Source organism: Vespa crabro, chromosome 3, assembly GCF_910589235.1.
Source record: "Vespa crabro chromosome 3, iyVesCrab1.2, whole genome shotgun sequence".
In the NCBI taxonomy this organism is placed as follows: Eukaryota; Metazoa; Arthropoda; class Insecta; order Hymenoptera; family Vespidae; genus Vespa; species Vespa crabro.
Genome location: NC_060957.1, coordinates 13,543,804 through 13,563,205, shown reverse-complemented (window position 1 = coordinate 13,563,205; position 19,402 = coordinate 13,543,804). Strand labels below are relative to the sequence as shown.

At 25.9% G+C, this 19,402-nt stretch overlaps 1 long non-coding RNA gene across 1 annotated transcript; it reads left to right on the top strand.

Moving 5' to 3' along the window:
- Positions 1-1,617: 1,617 nt before the first annotated feature.
- Positions 1,618-10,438, top strand: LOC124422802. Its single transcript, XR_006941920.1, has 2 exons — positions 1,618-2,150; positions 9,489-10,438. It is a non-coding gene; the product is annotated as an uncharacterized LOC124422802 (long non-coding RNA).
- The last annotated feature ends 8,964 nt before the right edge of the window (positions 10,439-19,402 follow it).

Here is a 19,402-nt window from a genome sequence, read left to right as displayed (position 1 = left end):
AAAAAAAGAAATAGACATTATTTTCAGAATTGAACGAAGTTATGACGTATTTAACCATGACGAAAGAATACTAACGATTTTTCATTGAGATCCTATGTTGCATCTGCGTATATATTTCCAGCTTGTACTCCCTTCGCTTGAGAAAATCCGAGGAAGTTTGACAATACCTCCAACGGTTCAATCGTGAGAAACGAGGGGGGAAAAGTCTTTTTAAAAGGAGAGCATTTTCTTTTTGCCGGGAAGTTTTATATTGTTAAGAACTACGTACATATGTACTTTTTCCATTTTCTTTTCGATCAATTGTACGTCGTACGTGTATGCATCTATGTATGTTCTTACCAACGAGAAAATTCGAACGAAGTGTTTGTAAGATTTTCACACGCTCTAACTCGAACCCCCCGGCATTTTTAAAACCCGTTTGTTTGATATTACGAAAGGGATGATCTTCGAAAATAAAAAAAAAAAGAAAAGAAAAAAAAAAAACAAAATAAAAGGGAACAAGGATGCGCCGTTAAAAGACGTTCCCACAGTGTTTCGTTCTTATGGTGTTCTTATTATGTAAATTTCGAAGAGCACGTGCCTCTTTGGTAACGTCTTTTCTAGCACAAAGATCGTAGTTTCTTAGTTTCTATGGGAGAAAGAAGAGAAACGGTCCACGATAAATGGTCAACGTCTAGTAAGACCTGTGTAACTGGATCCCAAATCTCGCCCGAGGGGAATTCGCACGGCTATTTAAATTACTTATAAAAGAAAAAAACCAAAAAAAAAAAAAGAAAAAGAAAAAAAAAGAAAACAGAAGAAAAAGACAAAATTACATTTCATCGATTTAACTTCCAGTTCCTTCGAATTTAACTGCGCATTACTTTTTATGTGAATTTATCTAACGTCTTGATCCATTGCGTAACTTTTATTAATGGAAAAAATAACCGTTGAATTTATATATATATATATATATGATGTTTTTAATCAGATTTTGTAATATCATTATTATTCAAAATTTTAAAGAATTATTGTCATTTCATAGATTGTTCTGAGAAGGAACATAATAAATAATAAAAAGTAGCCACTTTTATTGCGATATAAAAATATTAGAAAAAATGATTTAAGTAGAAAACAAAAATTATTGCAATTATGATTGATATGAAATTAATAGATTTCTTATTATTTTTAAATACAGATGTGCTTTGAGATAAAAAAAAAAAGAAAAAAAAGAAAAAAACGGAAGAAAAAAAGAAAAAAAAAGAGAAAATAAAAATTAGATCGATCGTTCGTTATTCTCATGAATTCTTTAGCATGGATCGGACGTCGTTTGGACGTGGATAAAATCGGCTTATCGCAAGCGAATGGCACCTGGAAGTAAGGGTCCTCTTGGATGAATCTGTAGGGTTCGTTCCCATCGTCGAAGGGAAAAAGAAGAGAAAAGAGAAAAGCGAACTTTGACGCAACAGGCAGGCACGAGACGTAGGAACAGGTATAAGAAACCGACTGACGGATATCTGTTAGGGGGTCGATTTCTCCCCTTGTCAGGGTGAGATCACGAACAACGTTGGTTAAAATAGGGGAAGGGAGAAACAGAAGCAGAAATAGAAGCGCAGAAGCAGAAGCAGAAGAAGAAGAAGAAGAAGAAGAAGAGGAAGAGGAGAGGTAAATGAGAAAAAGAAAAGAAAGAAAGAGGGGGGAGACCGGTCCTGCAGAAAGTAGTATTGTGTTGAAACCGTTTTCCCAGGGCCTCCTCTTCCCCTGGTGTACCAATGAGACTCACATGTGCGGCCTTGGCTAGGGCCCTTCTGGCCATTGCCAAGGTATATAAGGGCTGCCAGTGGCAAGCAGAAGCACAGAGCAGCTCGATCGTCTGTGGAGAGAGCATCGTGAGAGGATCGTGAGAGCATCGTAAGAGTATCGTGGCTCTCTCCCCTCTCTCCTGATTACACTAATCATCGTCATCATCATCTTTGACTATTAAAATTACGGGAGTCAGCGGAAGAGGAGCCATGATCAACGAACGGTGTTAACACGATAACGAAAGGAGGAGGAGGAGGAAGAAGAAGAAGAAGAAGGAGAAAAAAAGCAAGAAGATGTATAATCTAACCGGAGGTGTTTCTATTTTTTCTGTCGCAGATCAATCTACCAACTTGGACCAAACGATAATGGTGAGTCTTGTCTCGGCTTTATTTTGATATACCTATCGAATGATCTTGGTGCTTCGATAGACTACACTAAAATGATTTAACATCATTTAATTTCTCCGGTTTTATTTATTTCTTTTGGCTTCTATCGTGAATACATCGACTTTGTTCTGCTTCGTGAACTCTCATATTTTATTATCTATTATATTCCTCGTATTCCTTTTTCTTTTTTTTTTTTTTGTCGTTTCTCTACGGCATATTTTCATAGTTAGACACTTTCGATATAACAAAGGGTGTTTACGAAACAGAATATCGTGATAAAAGTATCGTCGAAATTAATGGCACTTGAAATTATCGTATATTCGGCCCTACTCTATCCATGTACTAAGATCCAATCAAAATTATTTTACAAAATTTTGTTTTAGAAAATTTTTCTCCCCTTTAGTTTTATTTTTTATTAATTTTCCTGATTTTTTTTTCTTCTTATTTATTTAACCCCCTCCCCCCCCCGCCCCCTCCTCCCGTCGCCCGTTTATTAGTTCAGACTCATGTTTCTTTTTAATTCTTTATTTAAGTTCAAAAGTATCGTTTTTTTAATCCTTTAATTTTCTTCCATTTAATTTATATTTCTAAAAGATGCATACGCACGCACGCACTCACGCACGCACGCACGCACGCACGCACGCAAGCACGCAAACAAACTTGTCCGTTAGAAAATAGATATATAGGATACAAATCTAAACATTTATATTTATCTTGAACGTGATCCCTTTTTAATCGATAAACGATAGATTAATACTTATCCAATAATTGTGAATCATGTACACACGGGAGATATCTAATAATATTTTTCTTTTTCCCATATCGCCATGTACTTTTCACAAAAACTATATATATATACATACATATATATATATATATATATATATATAGTAGACGTATTAACTCTTAGAAATCTTTTATGTTAGAATAGTGAAAATATTTTATCCCAAAAAAGTATTACGATAATTTTGGCACGGTAGTGTAAAACGTATTAATATTCCTAATAACGTAGATCGTAAATCAAAAAAAAAAAAAAAAGAGAAAAAAAAAGAAAGAAAGAAAGAGATTCATTAATGGCAAAAAAATCAATTCGTATTTTACGCACCTAATGCACCCTTTGTATTTTCTTTTTATTATTATTATTATTATTATTATTATTATTATTATTATTATTATTATTTTTATTATTTTTTTTTTTTTTATTTTTTCTTTTTTACATTTTCGAATGTAAGCACGCCGCTTAGTAGTACCTAAACACGTACCTGTTACTGTACATTCTGATAACTTCGTCTCAATAATCCTTTTCGATAATGTAATAATAGAAAAAGAAATCTTTTTTTATATGTGTAGACTTGAGATCGAATCTTAGTAAGTAGTTAAAAAATAACTAAACGTTGCATTTAATAATATATAATCTGTAAATTTAATTTCTACATACGTAGTTAGAGCTCCAGATTTTAAGAACTTGACGGACACCGTTTTAATCGTGTATGCCTTTTTTAAACAAACAAACAAACAAACAAATAAACAAACAAACAAAATAGAAAAAAGAAAAGAAAATTGATATTGTCGCATGTAAAAGTAAATAATATATTTTATAAATACGATCCTGATGAACCTTTTATTCTTTTTGTCTGAATCAAAAAAATTTATATATATAGATATGAAATATATAGAGAGAGAGAGGAGGCAGAGGGGAGGAGAGACACAGAGAGAGAAAGAGAGAGAGAAACGAATACGCGTGAAAAAAAATTTTGTTGAAAGGCATATCATTGGATATACTGGCCAAGTTATCATCAAAAGTATATTTGATCGTATTACAGTCTAGTAGATCTTAAAATCATTTAGAGCATTTATATATATATATATTTTTTATATATATATATATATATATATATATATATATATATACACACACACACTTTCATCTTTCTTATATTATTTTAATTTTTTATTTTTTACATACATATATTTATATATAACTGATAGATTATATATGAACACAGTTGATGACTGAAGACACATTGAAATCATTCATAGAACGTGATTATAGTTTATTATTATAGAAAAGATTTAGAAATTAATAATACAAGACTGATTTATATATTAGACAACATTAGATTTTATTTTTTTATAAAGCGGTCCTTTTTTTTTTTGTTTTTATATATATATACCGATATGATACATCGTAATGCAATGATTAAAAAAATATTCTGTAACTCATCTAGTGACATATTCGTATTTTATTTTGAAAGTTTATATAACAACCATATATGAAAATTCGAATTTGCAAAATTGTCCTTTTTCTTGTTTTTTTTTTTTTTTTCTAACAACTACTCAAGGAAAAAGAATCCAAATCATATTATTTCTGTGAATGAAAATATTTTATACAATTGTAACATAACAATGGTCACTTCGTCTTAGAATATAAAAAAAAAAAAAAAGCATTAAGACGTAAACATATAACCATAATATTGACAGAAATAAAACTTAATATATATATATATATATATATATATATTTTAACAAAATTAATATTACAAATGGCACAGAGTTGATCGATTTAAAAAACTACATTAAATCATATTTCGTATTTTTCATCATCATCAAAATTTTGATTGATTTAAAAGAAATATAATTTATTCCAAAAGAGGGTACTCTGTTTTTATAATATCAGAATGAAATAATTGGATTAATAATATTTTCAGTATTGAAACATAACAAACAAACAGATCAATTGAAAAAATTTCAAATTAATTAATCAGATAAATAATACATGTTGCATCGAGTTAACGAAATTATTTTGGTTTTTATTCATTATTAAAAAAAATTATAAATATGCTCGATATTAAATCAAAAAATAATGTTGAATCGGATATCATATCTACTCGTTAAATACAATCAATGATTTAATTAATGGAACGATTATCAGTCAATTTCTCAGAAAATTTTCGGCTTATTTATATTAATTAAATTTTCAAATTTCACTGACTCTTTCAATCATTGTATTGGATTATCAATAATTTCATGGGATCACTGATATTATGAAAATTGCAAATAGAATTTATGATTAGACCACTTTCAGAATCATGAAAACAAATACATGTATACGTATTTTCTTATTACAATTCAGATATATGTTCAGAAATATTATTTACACATAATAGAAATGGCTTGTCAATTGTAACAATTAGAAAATAATTAGAATGAAACATTTTTTGAGCATAATAATTTGGAGTAATATTGCAGTGAAATTTTTGATTTGATTTTTCCACGATATAAAGAACAGTAAAATATTTTGAATGCACTTAAATATTTGGAAAAAATTTTGAGCCATAGAAAAAATAAATAAAAAATAACACGACTTGGAGTAATAAAAAAAACTTGATCATTTCGAAAATGTTTAGCCATAGAAAAAATAAACAAAAAAATAACACGATTTCGAGTAATAAAAAGTTCGATCATTTTGAAAATTTTTATTCATAGAAAAAATAAATAAAAAATAATACGATTTGTATTAACAAAAATCTTGATCATTTTGAACATTTTTAGCTATAGAAAAAATAAATAGAAAGATATTGAATTTAGATTAACAAAATAATAATAATGCAACGATTTGATTAAACATATATATATATATACATTTCAAAACTTTATTGATCAAAAATTTCAAAAACACCATTACTGGACAATATAAATTTGAATTATTATCGACGCCATCAAAATCTAATCTCATTGAACCAATTATAACACCAAATATCAAGAATTACAAGCAGCGCACAATTTATATTGTAAGTATAAAAAATGATAAGTATGAAAAAAAAGAGAAATATTAAATTGAAGAAAAATTACTTTGGCAAACATTAAAATTAACTTTCAGTGATCTCCTGAAAAAAAAAAAAAGAAAAAAGAAAAAAGTTCACCAAAGAAGAAAATTCACCTAAATCTGACATAATAAACATAAATAAATTTAACAGAACATTTCTATTAATATTCGTATCATAAACAAAGATTCTGATTAATTCATTGTATCATTAAAAATTATAAATAAAATCATAATAAGATCTCACTGTGTAATAGAACAGATTTTCAAGAAAATAATTTATTATTTGAATATCATTGATTGTTGATGATTGAAATCGTGAATCAAAGCAAAGTATGTGTATCAAAAAAAGAAAAAAAAAAAAAGAAAAGAAAAAAAACTATGATTCATCATCTCTTTTAATATGAAAATTTTAATGAACAAAATGAATTAAAATCACTGGAATGATAAAAAAAGAAATAAAAGAAATAATTTACACATTAAAGAATCCATTGGATGATATAATAAATAATAATAATAATAACATTGTTATTTAAATGTGTTCTCTCACTTCCGATAACAACTACACGGCAATATGGAAAGTAATGTTAATTATACGCATATTTATTCATCCATTGTATACATACTTCCGTAAAAGCAGCCGGTGTGACGATTATTCCTTTTTCCATTGACCATACGGAAACCGGAAGTGAACTACCCCTGAATCATATTCTCATAGAATAAATAGCGCGAAACGAACGTTTACCCCTCTCTGATTTTAAACTGCCTAACAAATAATATTCACTGGCATTGCTGTTACGATAAAACGAATATCTATATATTAAATTTTCCATTCATTTCGAAATTTCATTCGATTCAACAAAATTAATCCCATTTTGACCTATAATCCGATTTAATTTTGACTCAATAGAAATTTTCCAACAAAATTTTCTTTTTTTTTTTTCGATCGACATCATCAAAAAAATCTTCCGTAATAAATAGAAATATTCTCAAAAATAATTCCCTAGATTATTCAGATCTAATTTAAATTGATTATTATTCATTTCATTTCAGCAGATATATTGAAACGAAATAATTCATACAAAAAAAAAAAAAATATATATATAATTCATATTCTGATACAAAGGAAATAATATTTTTTACAAAGTGGAAATAATCAAACAGCAGATGTCCCATAAAAATTACCAGTTTTAACTTTATAGAAAAATATAATAGTCGCTGTTTTTTTTTTGTTTTATATATATATAAAATATAACAAGAAATAATCTGATATAATATTTTCATTTTTACACCATAAAAGGACAGAGAAGCAGGATAAATCCTTCCAAGTAGAGTTTTTCAGGGGTAGAAATTTGATGAAATTCAAAGTCCAAGATTTTTTTTTGGTAATCTTTCTATCTGCTAAAATAGTTTTTTGCCTATTCAATCGTACGAGATATAGTTAACTCACATACCTGGATCATTCATCAAAGACCTAAGAGAATTTCATATGAAGTTTAAATTTTGAATCTGAAATTCAATGACAATTATATATTAGATTTTAACATTGATTTAATTTATCAAAAAACAGAGTACCTTCATCTAATATTCTGATTCTATAGAAATTGATAATAAAAAGATTTTATTTTTACATTAAATTTACACAACGCGTATAAAATAACAAACAAAATAGTTTTCCTTTTGTTATAAACAAACAAAGATTTCAAATCTGAATATAGATATTATAACTTTACATAACTTTGCCTAAAATGATGTCAAAGATATATGTTATTGTCGAAGTTTATCAGAAACTATTCAAAAAAAAAAAAAAAAAAAAAAAAAAAAAAACGAAAGATCATTACAATACAATCCATTTGCATCACGACTCTACTTACGATAAATAAAAGTCATAGCTCGCGGAATAGTCCACGCTTGGTAATAAGTCATGTACGGAATATTCTGCTTACCGATGCAAATAGGTTAAAAAGAAAAAAACAAAAAACTCTTAGAAAGATAATAGAAAATAAAAACCGCTGATAAATGTTGATAATATATATATATATAAAAACCAAACTGAAAGAAAAAGAACCGAACATATATGAAAATCCATTGAAGACACATACTAAGCCTTATTTTTATTCGATTTGAAAGAGCCGGTAATTCGAGAAGAAGATTTGAAAAAAATTCAAGCTTACTATCAACTCCTAACCCTTTTTTCTTTCTATTTTTTTTTTTTTTTTCTACGAGACCGCAGCAGCTGAGCCAGTCGAAAATAGGGCAGCATAGTGAAAGGAAAAAAAAATATAATATAAAGAAAGAAAGAAAGAAAGAAAGAACGAACGATCACAAAAAAAAAAAAGAAAGATGGAATCAAAAAAGAAAAGAAAACAGATGCAACGAAAGATATTTGAGAATTATGCAATTGCGAATCCGGACGATTATTACATACGGAAATGAAGATCGAGTTCTCGTTGATAGTCGGTAAGGAGAGAAGGAGAGAAAGAAGAAAAAAATAAATAAAATAAAATGAAAGAAAGAAAAGAAAGAGAAAAAGAAATCTGACCCTCTGACCGAAGAAAATGACAAAAGGTCTAGTGAGGCCGCTACGCGACATATGCAAGCACACATATATATATATATATACATATATATATATATATATATGTATAGTGTAGGGATTTAAGAAACAACAAAAGAACCAAGTTGACCCTATCCCAATAAAGAAAGAAGTTCCTCTCTCGTTTTTCTCCTTTAACCAGACGTAAAAATGCACGTAGGACATAGAAATTAAACAAAAAGCACGTACTTATTTTTATATACGCAATCTCGTTCCATTCTTGTATTCGATGATATAATTTTAAAGGTTCTCGAATAAAACAAGAAAGCAACTGATCAACCAAACAACCAACCAAACAACCAACCAACCAACCAACCAACCAACCAACCAACCAACCAACTAAGAAAGCAAGCAAGCCAGTCAGTCAGTCATTCAGTCAATCACATTTCCTTTCTTATCGGCCTTCATTCTGGCAAATGCAAATAGTCCACGGAAATACCAACTTGTGTTCACACAACCCTTCTACCCCTTACCCTCTACTTCCTCCCCCTTCCCGTTAATCCTTTCAATTTTTAACTAACTCTCTCTCTCTCTCTCTCTCTCTCTCTCTCTCTCTCTCTCTCTCTCTCTCTCTCTCTCTCTCTCTCTCTCTGTCTCTCTCTCTCCCACTCTCACCCTTCGTATTATAGATTAATTGTACAAATGGTTTGTCTTAAGACTTTTCAATTTAACTTTGTTTCATTTAAACATCATCTTATTTCAATGGAGTTTTGTTTTCTTCCTAGTCTACTTTGTATCTGATAACTTTATGTACTTTCGTCATTATCATCCATTATCATCCATTATCATCGTTATAATAATTTCCCAATTTCAATAATTTATTTACTTAACCTCTTTCCCCAAACCGCCCCACCCCCTCCCCCAGTGTGTTTTTTCGTAGCTAACGCTCACACCTTTCCAGGTAACGACGTTCGATACATCCTGGCGATCAACACAAGGAACGGAATTCAATAGGATCATTAACTTCGATGATTGGGAGCCACGGAGGACGTAGAATCAACGAGTGCAGCTAGAACTAATCAATATATATATATATATATATATATATGTGTATATATATATATATACTAATCACTGGTTAGCTATTTGAAAAGAAGAAGAAGAAAAAGAAGAATAGGAAGAAAATGGAAGAATACTCAAAGGCAGTAAAAATCATGGAAGACAATGAAGATAATCAAAATAATTAAGATAGTCAAGAAGATAAAAGGACTATTCCGGATCATCAAGTGGATTTATTATTCAACGTTCAACGTAGAACTTTTTAAGAAGATCATGAGGAACATTTTTATTTTGTGGGAATCTATGAATTTCATCATATTCAATGACTGAATCCCTTTTTGTTGTTATTGTTGTTGTTGTTATTTGTACATTAGACAGAACTCAATTTACATTTGTAAGAATAATAGAAAAAAAAAAAAAATACCTGACAATTGATAAACAAAATCTATTAACAAAGATGGATGCTTGAAAATAAACAAAGTCATTGTTCCGTTGGAAAACTCATGCAGGCATCATCAAAATATATTCTTCAGGAGAAATACGCTCGTCAATACTGATAATAAGATTGAAGTTATGTGATATAAACTGATAAGGTTTACATTTGAAAAAGTAGAAAATGTCTGAAGAATCATCTGATCTTAAAAAGTATGGTCATTAAGAAATGAAATATATACAAATTCCAAATTAATATCAATGGAGAATCAAACTAGTAACATAGCGAAAATAAAAAAAAAAAACTCGCAGATCCAAGTTAACAGTTTCCAGGATTGATAATGCGAATATCGAATATCAAATATCAAATATTCATTTCCAAAAAAAAAAAAAACAAAGATAATTCAAAATAATTAAAGATGATTCAAAAAGGTAGAAAAATTCAAAGAGTCAATTGTACCTTAAAAAAAGAAAAGAAGAAGAAGAAGAAATAATAATAATAAATAATAATAAAGATAAAACAGATTGGTGAAAATATCTATAAAAAAAATCTGTGAAAACAATCGTAAAGAAGATAAATGAAAATATCTGAATATGTATTGAAATATCTAGAAAAAAAAAATCATTCAGAGGACAGATGAAAATATTTAAATATCTATCGAAATATCTACAAAAATAAATCATAAAAAGGGCAGATGAAAATATTTAAATATTTATTGAAATATTTACGAAAAGATCATGAAGATATAAGAAAATATTTAAATACCAATTGAAATAATTGTAAAAAAAAAAAAAAAGAAATCGTAAAGAAAACAAACGAAAATATCTAAATATCAATTGAAATATTTCAAAAAGAGATGATAAAGAAAATAGAAAAAAATGTTTAAATATCAATTGAAATATTTCCAAAAAAGATTATAAAGAAGATAAAAGAAAATATCTAAATATCAATTGAAATATCTGGCAAAAAAATATCGTACAGAAGAAAAATGAAAATATCTAAATATCAAGTGAAAACTTTGCAAAAAAGATCCTAAGGAAGACAAAATGAAAATATCTGAGTATCAATTGAAATTATCTGCAAAAAAAAGAATCATAAATAAGATAAAGAAAAATATCTAAAAATATCAATCGAAGTATCTGCAAAAAGAAAAATCATAAAGAAGAGAAAATGAAAAAGTTTAAATATCAAATGAAATATTAGCAAAAAAAAAAATTGCAAAGAAGACAAACGAAAATATCTAAATGTCAATTGAAGTATCTGCAAAAAGAAAATCATAAAGAAGAGGGACGAAAATATCTAAATATCAATTGAAATATTAGCAAAAAAAGAAATTGCAAAGAAGACGAACGAAAATATCTAAATATCAATTGAAATATTTGCAAAAAAAGAAATCGCAAAGAAGACGAACGAAAATATCTAAATATCAATTGAAATATTAGCAAAAAAAGAAATCGCAAAGAAGACGAACGAAAATATCTAAATATCAATTGAAATATTAGCAAAAAAAGGAATGGTAAAGAAGACAAACGAAAATATTTAAAAATATCAATTGAAGTATCTACAAAAAGAAAAATCATAAAGAAGATAGATGAAAACATCTAAATATCAATTGAAATATCTGTAAAAAAAGGAATTGTAAAGAAGACAAACGTAAATATCTAAAAATATCAATTGAAATATCTACAAAAAGAAAAATCATAAAGAAGATAGATGAAAACATTTAAATATCAATTGAAATATCTGTAAAAAAAGGAATCGTAAAGAAGACAAACGAAAATATGTAAATATCAATTGAAATATCTATAAAAATCATAAAGAAATCATAAAGAAGGTAGACAAAAATATTTCTAAAAATATCTACGTCAAAAAAAGAAGTGATAGTTAAAAATGCTGAATGAAATTCAATGCTGCACTCGTGAAAACAAAAGAAAAAAAAAAAAAAAAAAAAAGAAGAAGAAAAATAAAGAAAGCAAACAAACAAAAAATAAAAAGAAACAAATATACAGAAAAAGAAACGGGACTCTTTTCAGATCCTAATTCTTCATTAAATTCATTAAAAATATTCTTCAATGACCAGGACAAAGAATGAAAAGAGAATCATTGTATGTGAATCAAAAATATTACATATATCACGTAATAAGACATTCTCGTACCTGGACAACAATAAAAATAATTCAATTAAAATCATTTTAGGTACATCATTTGTTTATTATCAATTAAACGAAAATATCAATCAAAATATTTCACAGCAGTGACTCATAAAAGAAATAATCAATCGATCGTGTTTGATGATCCAAGTCAGAATCATCAAAAACAATGAATGATCTTTACACACAGAAAGTTTAATTTATTTAATCGGTCAAAAAAAGAAAAAAAAAAATAAATAAATAAAACAAAGCAATTTCAAGAAGCAGAGTATTCACACAACAGATTTCGTTAGATATTTTACAACTTTAATTTACAGAAAGGACAATGAAATTTATGCTTTTTCGTTATTAAAAGAAAAAGAAAAAAAAAAAAAGAAAAGAGAAAATCGGACGAGATAAAGAAAAAAAAAAAAAAAACAAGAAAAACCAACAACAAGCAAGTCAACAATTTTTCTTCGTTCTCGTATAAAATATATCAAAAGTTCACATCTCTGTTTCTAATCTCGAATTATTCACATGTTTATGTCGATTTTTCATCGCTACGTTCGACATTGGAAATGAATCGACACGTCGAACGTCAGCTTCATACTGAAAATAAGAATAATGAATAGGAATGTTCTGACCTCATCAAACGATCTATATCCGGACTCCTTCTTATATCTTTTTTTTTTATTTTTTCATTCTCAAACGCATACAATTATTAAAGATATTTCCAAAAGACACAAAGAAATTCATCAAATCGTACGAAGCTCAATATCACGAATCATTTTATAATAAGAATTATTTGAAAGGAACATTAATGTTAATTTTCAATTAACAAATCAGAAGAAAATGAAATTTAGTCTCTCCATCGAAACGTCGATTTCGATAGAAAGAGTCAAAGCTTATTATCAAGATTTTTCATTCGTCTCCATCTCTCTATATATATGTATATGTACATAATATATATATATATATATACACATATATATATTATAAATTAACGTTTCATTCACAGAGACCATAAGAAACTAGAATTTGTTCGAAGAATAAAATTCAATGAATAATATCATCAAAAGCTAATTCAAAAGAAATAATTGATATTGCAGCGACATCAATGCATTTAAATACATTTCATTACGATAGAAATGTTTTATTTGATATCAAAAATAAAACGACCAATCGTTACTATTTACATCGAGGCTAAACAGAACAGAGAAATCATTAAAAATCTAAAAGAGCATCATCTTACTTCATGAATTTCACGAAAGAAAAAAAAAAAACAAAAAAGCAAAAAAAGAATATCAATAATGTCTGATCAAACAGGATTATGTGAAAGTAATAGTAACAATAACAAATATTACGATTATGTGTCTTACATTTTAAAGCATTTACAATAATTCAAAATCAAACTCGAAAAATCCAAAAAGATATTAAATATGTATATATTTATTGAGGATAAACTTACTTGTTTAAAATAAAATTCATTTGTTATATTCAAAAAGTTAATGAAAATTCTAAAATATAGAATGAGCACTGCTGAAAACATCAAAAGAACGACGAAATTATCTATTTTGATGTTCGAATCATACAACGATGATTTCATCAATTTCAAAAGTTCAATCCAATCTTTCTACTCTTATGGAATATATTAAAACAGATATTTTTCATTTTTCTTTCTCTTGCACGTTACTTCGAAGAATAAGATGAAAGAAATTAAAAAAAAAAAAACAACAACAAAAAAGAAAAAGAAGAAAAGAAAACAAAGAAAAGAAAACAAAAAATGAAAAAAAGTATAGCTCTGAGATAGAAACAAATTTCTTATAATTAAAGAATAAAACTCGATAGAGATAAATAATTAAAATTAATCTATTTAATTATGCTTATGGACTTGGCCATCTCGAGAGAGCCAAAATGATGATAATATAAACAAATGCTTAAGCCAAAACAACATGAAGAATCAAGAAACTTCCAAAGATTTGTAGTTACACTAAGATATTAGAAGCGGAAATTATTCTTCATTCATCGTGGGATCTCAATTTTGTCGAGATTGATCGAGCATCGTGGGACATATTCACCAAAAAAAAAAAAAAAAAAAAAGAAACGAAAACAAAAAAGTAAGTTTATTTCTTTTATTATTTTTTTATTTAATTTTATACTATCTGTTCGATATCATTTATTCGATTTCATTGAACGTAATAATACATAATATAATCAATGATATAATATTTATGATAATATATTGTAATAAGTTGTTAAAAAAGAACATTGATCATTTTAAATCAATATTATACATTTTTCATTCAAATTATACCGATGTTATTGGTATTTAACGAAAATTCGTTATACACGAATAAATTGAATATAATTAAGACGATTCTTTAAAAGAAAAAAAAAAAAAAATAAATAAATAAATAAATATTTAATTCAAAAACTTCAATGACGAACAGATAGTTCTTAGGTTTATTAAAATAATAGTCTCGTTAGATTTTATTTATATTATCAAGTTTTATATTTTTAATTTTGTGTCAATATCCAACACATTTAATTTATATTTTATATAATTAATTTAATAATATTAAATAATTTAGAAGTAATTAATAATAGTAAAAACTCAGAAGCTCTCTCCACAAAAGTCGTAACAGCTGTTTAGTCATAAGCTTAGGTTAAGTTAACGTAACTTTCTTTTATTTTTTTTTTTTCTGTTCAATTATTTTATGTTTATTCCATTACTTTTTTTTCTTTTTCAAATTTGATCAACTCTGAAACTGCTGATATTTATTAATTCTGTAAGAAGAGATCATCTCATCAAAATTAAAGTTAAAAATTCAAAAAAGGTACGAAGATTTTATATTCAAATAAAATTATCAAGAAAACATGTTTTCTTTTTTTCTCAACGCACAATATCGAAAAATTAAAAAAAAAAAAAAAGAAAAGAAAAAAGAAGTTAAAAGAAAAAAAATTGAAACAATCAAATAAATTTTCTGTATATATATATATATTTTGGTTTTGTCAGCAGTTTCAAGGTATTACGTATTTTAATTTTTCTCTTTCGTTTTTATTTCTTTTATTTTTATAAATTTATTTTGTCATTTTTCTTTTATTTCGTTTCGTTCATAAAAAAAACAAAAAAAGAAAAGAAAAAACAAAGTATACGAAGTAGAAAAAAGAAAACCGAAAAAAAAGGAAAAAAAAAAAGGAAAAAATACACTTACCTCGGCAAATGAATCGAAAAATAATATTCTGATTCATTATTATTATTATCATTATTATTATTATTATTATTATTATTATTATTATTATTAAAAAATAAACGTGAAATATTCCGGTTGTTACTCGATAAACATATTTTAATACAAATCATTGTTAAAGATTTTCCGAAAATGGGAAAATAATTATACTCGATTGTGCGATGTTCGATTGAACACAATGAAAAAAATTTTTTTTTTTACGAAATAAAACGAAACAATGAAAAATTATTTCAATTATATAATGAAAATGTTTATATTTTATTTCGTAAAATAAATTCTTCTCTCAAATATCGCGCTCTTACAAAGCTGAAACTTTTTGAACGATCCATAATGTCATCCGTTTCAAAAAGTCGGCATCTAATTAGGTTACAGTTGTTTTCAGTATTTTTATGTATAAATATATATATATATATATATATATATTTTTTTTTTTTTCTTTTTTTTTTTTAATTATATTTTTTACTTCATTTTCATTCTTCCTAAAGTGTGTTTTGTAAAATGGCTCGTTTTTTTTCTCACTTTAATATTATTTTAATTTAATACCTTTGACGATAACAATGTTTGATCGTAACTTTTTTATAGAGAATTAAAAAAAAATAATATTTTTTAATCATTTAAAAAAAAAAAATACCATCGATTAATTTATTCTATAACATTTTCTTACAGTATATGTACGAACGTCTAAATTACAATAATTTACTTTATTAATGAGAACATTTTATAAATTTTCTAAGAGAACGAACATATACATTTTCTATCGTAATCAAGTACGATCAAATTTTGCAAATTCAAAATTTATTTAATTATTTTTTATTTATTAAACGCCGACATTGAAGCGTTAAGTGACAAGGTGACAAACCGGTGTATAAATTTAGCCTTTCATATTTATACGAATCATTGATTATGAAAATATAATTGGCATTGAATTTTAATCAATAATATTTTTTTAAATTTACGAATTTAGATTTAAAAAGAAAATTAATTTAGAGTAAAATTTCAATAATATAAATGAATTCATTCAGTTTCTGCCAAAGTATCTTTACATTTTATATATATATATATATACGTTTAGAATAATTTCATACATATACATTAGATTTATATCATAAATTACAGAATTTATATATTAAACGTATAATACATACAGATATAATCAGAATAATTTATTATAGTTATTTTAACATTCACAATATTTTAAATATTACTTTTACAAAGTTCTTTTTGCTCTAAAATATTTCAAGAAAAAGGAAAAAAGAAACAAAAGGAAAAAAAAATCAAGAAAAAAAAGTAAAAACATAAAAGCAAACGTAACATACAAAAATGTATTACTTTGTTAAAAATGTAAAAATAATCAATAGATCAATTGATCGAAATGAAAAAAATCGATTACGATCGATTTAATAATCCTTTTTTTACAATTCTTTTCAAAAGCTTTTCTCTTACTACGAATTAACAAATATGTATTATATATTAACTTTTTAATTTTTTAACTTACATTTATATTAAAGAACTTTATGTTAAGAATATATTTAAGAATATATTAGAATATAATAACTATAATTATATTATCGTTCCGTATCAATATATATATATATATATATATATATATATATATATATATATATATATATTTAATTAATTATTCTTAAATTACAGTTATCAAGTTAAATTAAAGAAAGGGAGGGGCCCCCCTCGTAAATTTTATTCTTCTTATTTAACATTTTTCCGAAAGGTAAATAGATACATTTTCTTTCTTTCTTTCTTTCTTTCTTTCTTTCTTTTTTGTTTTTTCTTTTTTTTGTTTTTTCGTTATTTTCTTTCTTTTTATCATGTTCTTCTTAATCAATTTAATTTTGTCAAGCAAAAATTCTCGCACGTCAATTTTCAATGGATAAATTTAATAGCGCAAAATTTGTTATTGATTATGTTAACAAGGAAGATTTCTCGTTGAGTTATCGTTAATAATCTCGTTGAATTTCCTTTTGTATTAATTACAATTTGTTCCCTCGTTAAGTTATCTGTTTTTTTCCAATTGATTGTTTGTTAAAAAAATTGTGACATTGGTGTTGCATCGTTACATCTTCAATGTTGAACTTATCATTCTTATGTTCTGTTTAATGTCAAATTCGTTTGAATGAGAATTCTCTGTTTTTTAACTGTTACGTTAATAGCTTCCCAATCGAAAACTGTTAAGTTTCATTTGTTAACGTTTTGATACAAAATGTTTACCCGTTAATACATATCATCGATCGCATTTCATCAATCATTGTTTTATTGTTAATCTTGTTGAGTTTCGAAAATCTTTCTATATTTCAAACAAGTTTCTAAAATTTAAGTTTTTGTTTGATCATCGTTGTTAAAAAAGAAATTCTTCTCTTCTTGTTTTCATTCATTAAGATTTGTCATTAGATTCTTATCAAACATATTCAATATTCTTGCTTTCAAAATTTCCATGAGACAACTTCTGCGTTAATAATTATGTTTTGATCCGTTTGATTATTAAAAAAAAAGAAAAACAAAAAAAAAAAGAAAACAAAGAAACTTTTTCATTACCTTCGTTTCTCTATCGCGTTAACTTTTCTTATAATTATCATAGAGTTTGAATTAGTTAAAGTTATTTGTTCGTCACATAGTTACCTTGACTGTTATAATATGTTTTTCATCATTACGTTTGTCGGTTGACTATATTGATTTTTTTTCATTTTTTTTTTTTTTTCTTTTTTATAATTATATATTAAGTTTTTATTCATTAAGAAGATTACATTTCTCTCAAACACATTACAACGAATTACTTTCAAATTATATTTATTAGAGAAGATTGACATAATTCAAAGTTTAATAATAATAATCCATGAAATTTAATTAATTTTAAAATAAGCATTGTTTTTTTTTTTTTTAATTCATATTTATTTAATATGAATTACATAAATATAAATCAAATATAAATCATGGTTCCTTTTTCAGTTAATTCAGGTATCGAAGTAAAATCTTACATTGTTTATTTGTTATGAAAAAAAGGAAAACAAAAAAAAAACAAAAACTAAAAAAAAAAAAAGAAAAAAAAGAAGACACGAAAAAAAAATCGACAAAACTCTGTTACTCTGTTTTACTTCTGTATTATATATTGTTTATTATTGTTATCGAAAAAGGAAAAATGCAAAAAAAAAAAAGAAAAAAGAACCTGTTAACATGTTAAGCAATTACCAATGTTACCTCGAAAATTCAGAAAATTATCCGTTAAGAAAAAAAAATATTCGGCAAACTTTTCTGAAATATTTTATTCAAGTTAAGTTTACGTTTGTATTTGTTACTCTGTTATGTTAAATTTGATGTATAAATGTGCGCTTGATCTTAATTATTACATTCGACATGTTGCCGATTAATAGCAACATTAAATGACTAAAGAAAGCCTCCGTAAAATACTATGAAAAGAAAAGAAAAGAAAAAAAAAAAAAAAATAATAAAAAAGAAAAAGAAATAGAAACGAGTATTGAATGTAAAAGTCAGAAACACAGGAAATTGTGCGAGAAACGTTTGAAACTTTTTTATTTCATCTTATTTTACATTTTTATTTTTTTTTTTTTTTTTTTTTTTTATTTTCATTAGATCATCGAACATTGGGCCCCCTCCCCCCCTTTCTCTCTTCATTAAATTTCATCATTATTGTTTATCTTATAGGAAAATATTTTGGTTTCACCATTAGTGCCTTACACATTATATATTTCATCGTCTTAAACGTAATTTGGCAGAAACGGATTAGATATTAAGTACATATAATACGTAGAAAAATAAGAAATTTAAAGTGTGAACTAACGTGCTATTTTACGAGCATGAACTGTATATACATACATACATACATTTCAATATAAATTATAAATAAAAATAAAAATGTCTACATAATAAAATTTGTATTCGTTCATTTCGTTTAATGATCCAATATTAAAATCGTCCCTTATCCAACCCTATGACTTCTCATTTAAGTAATAAATAAGTTGTTATTTAA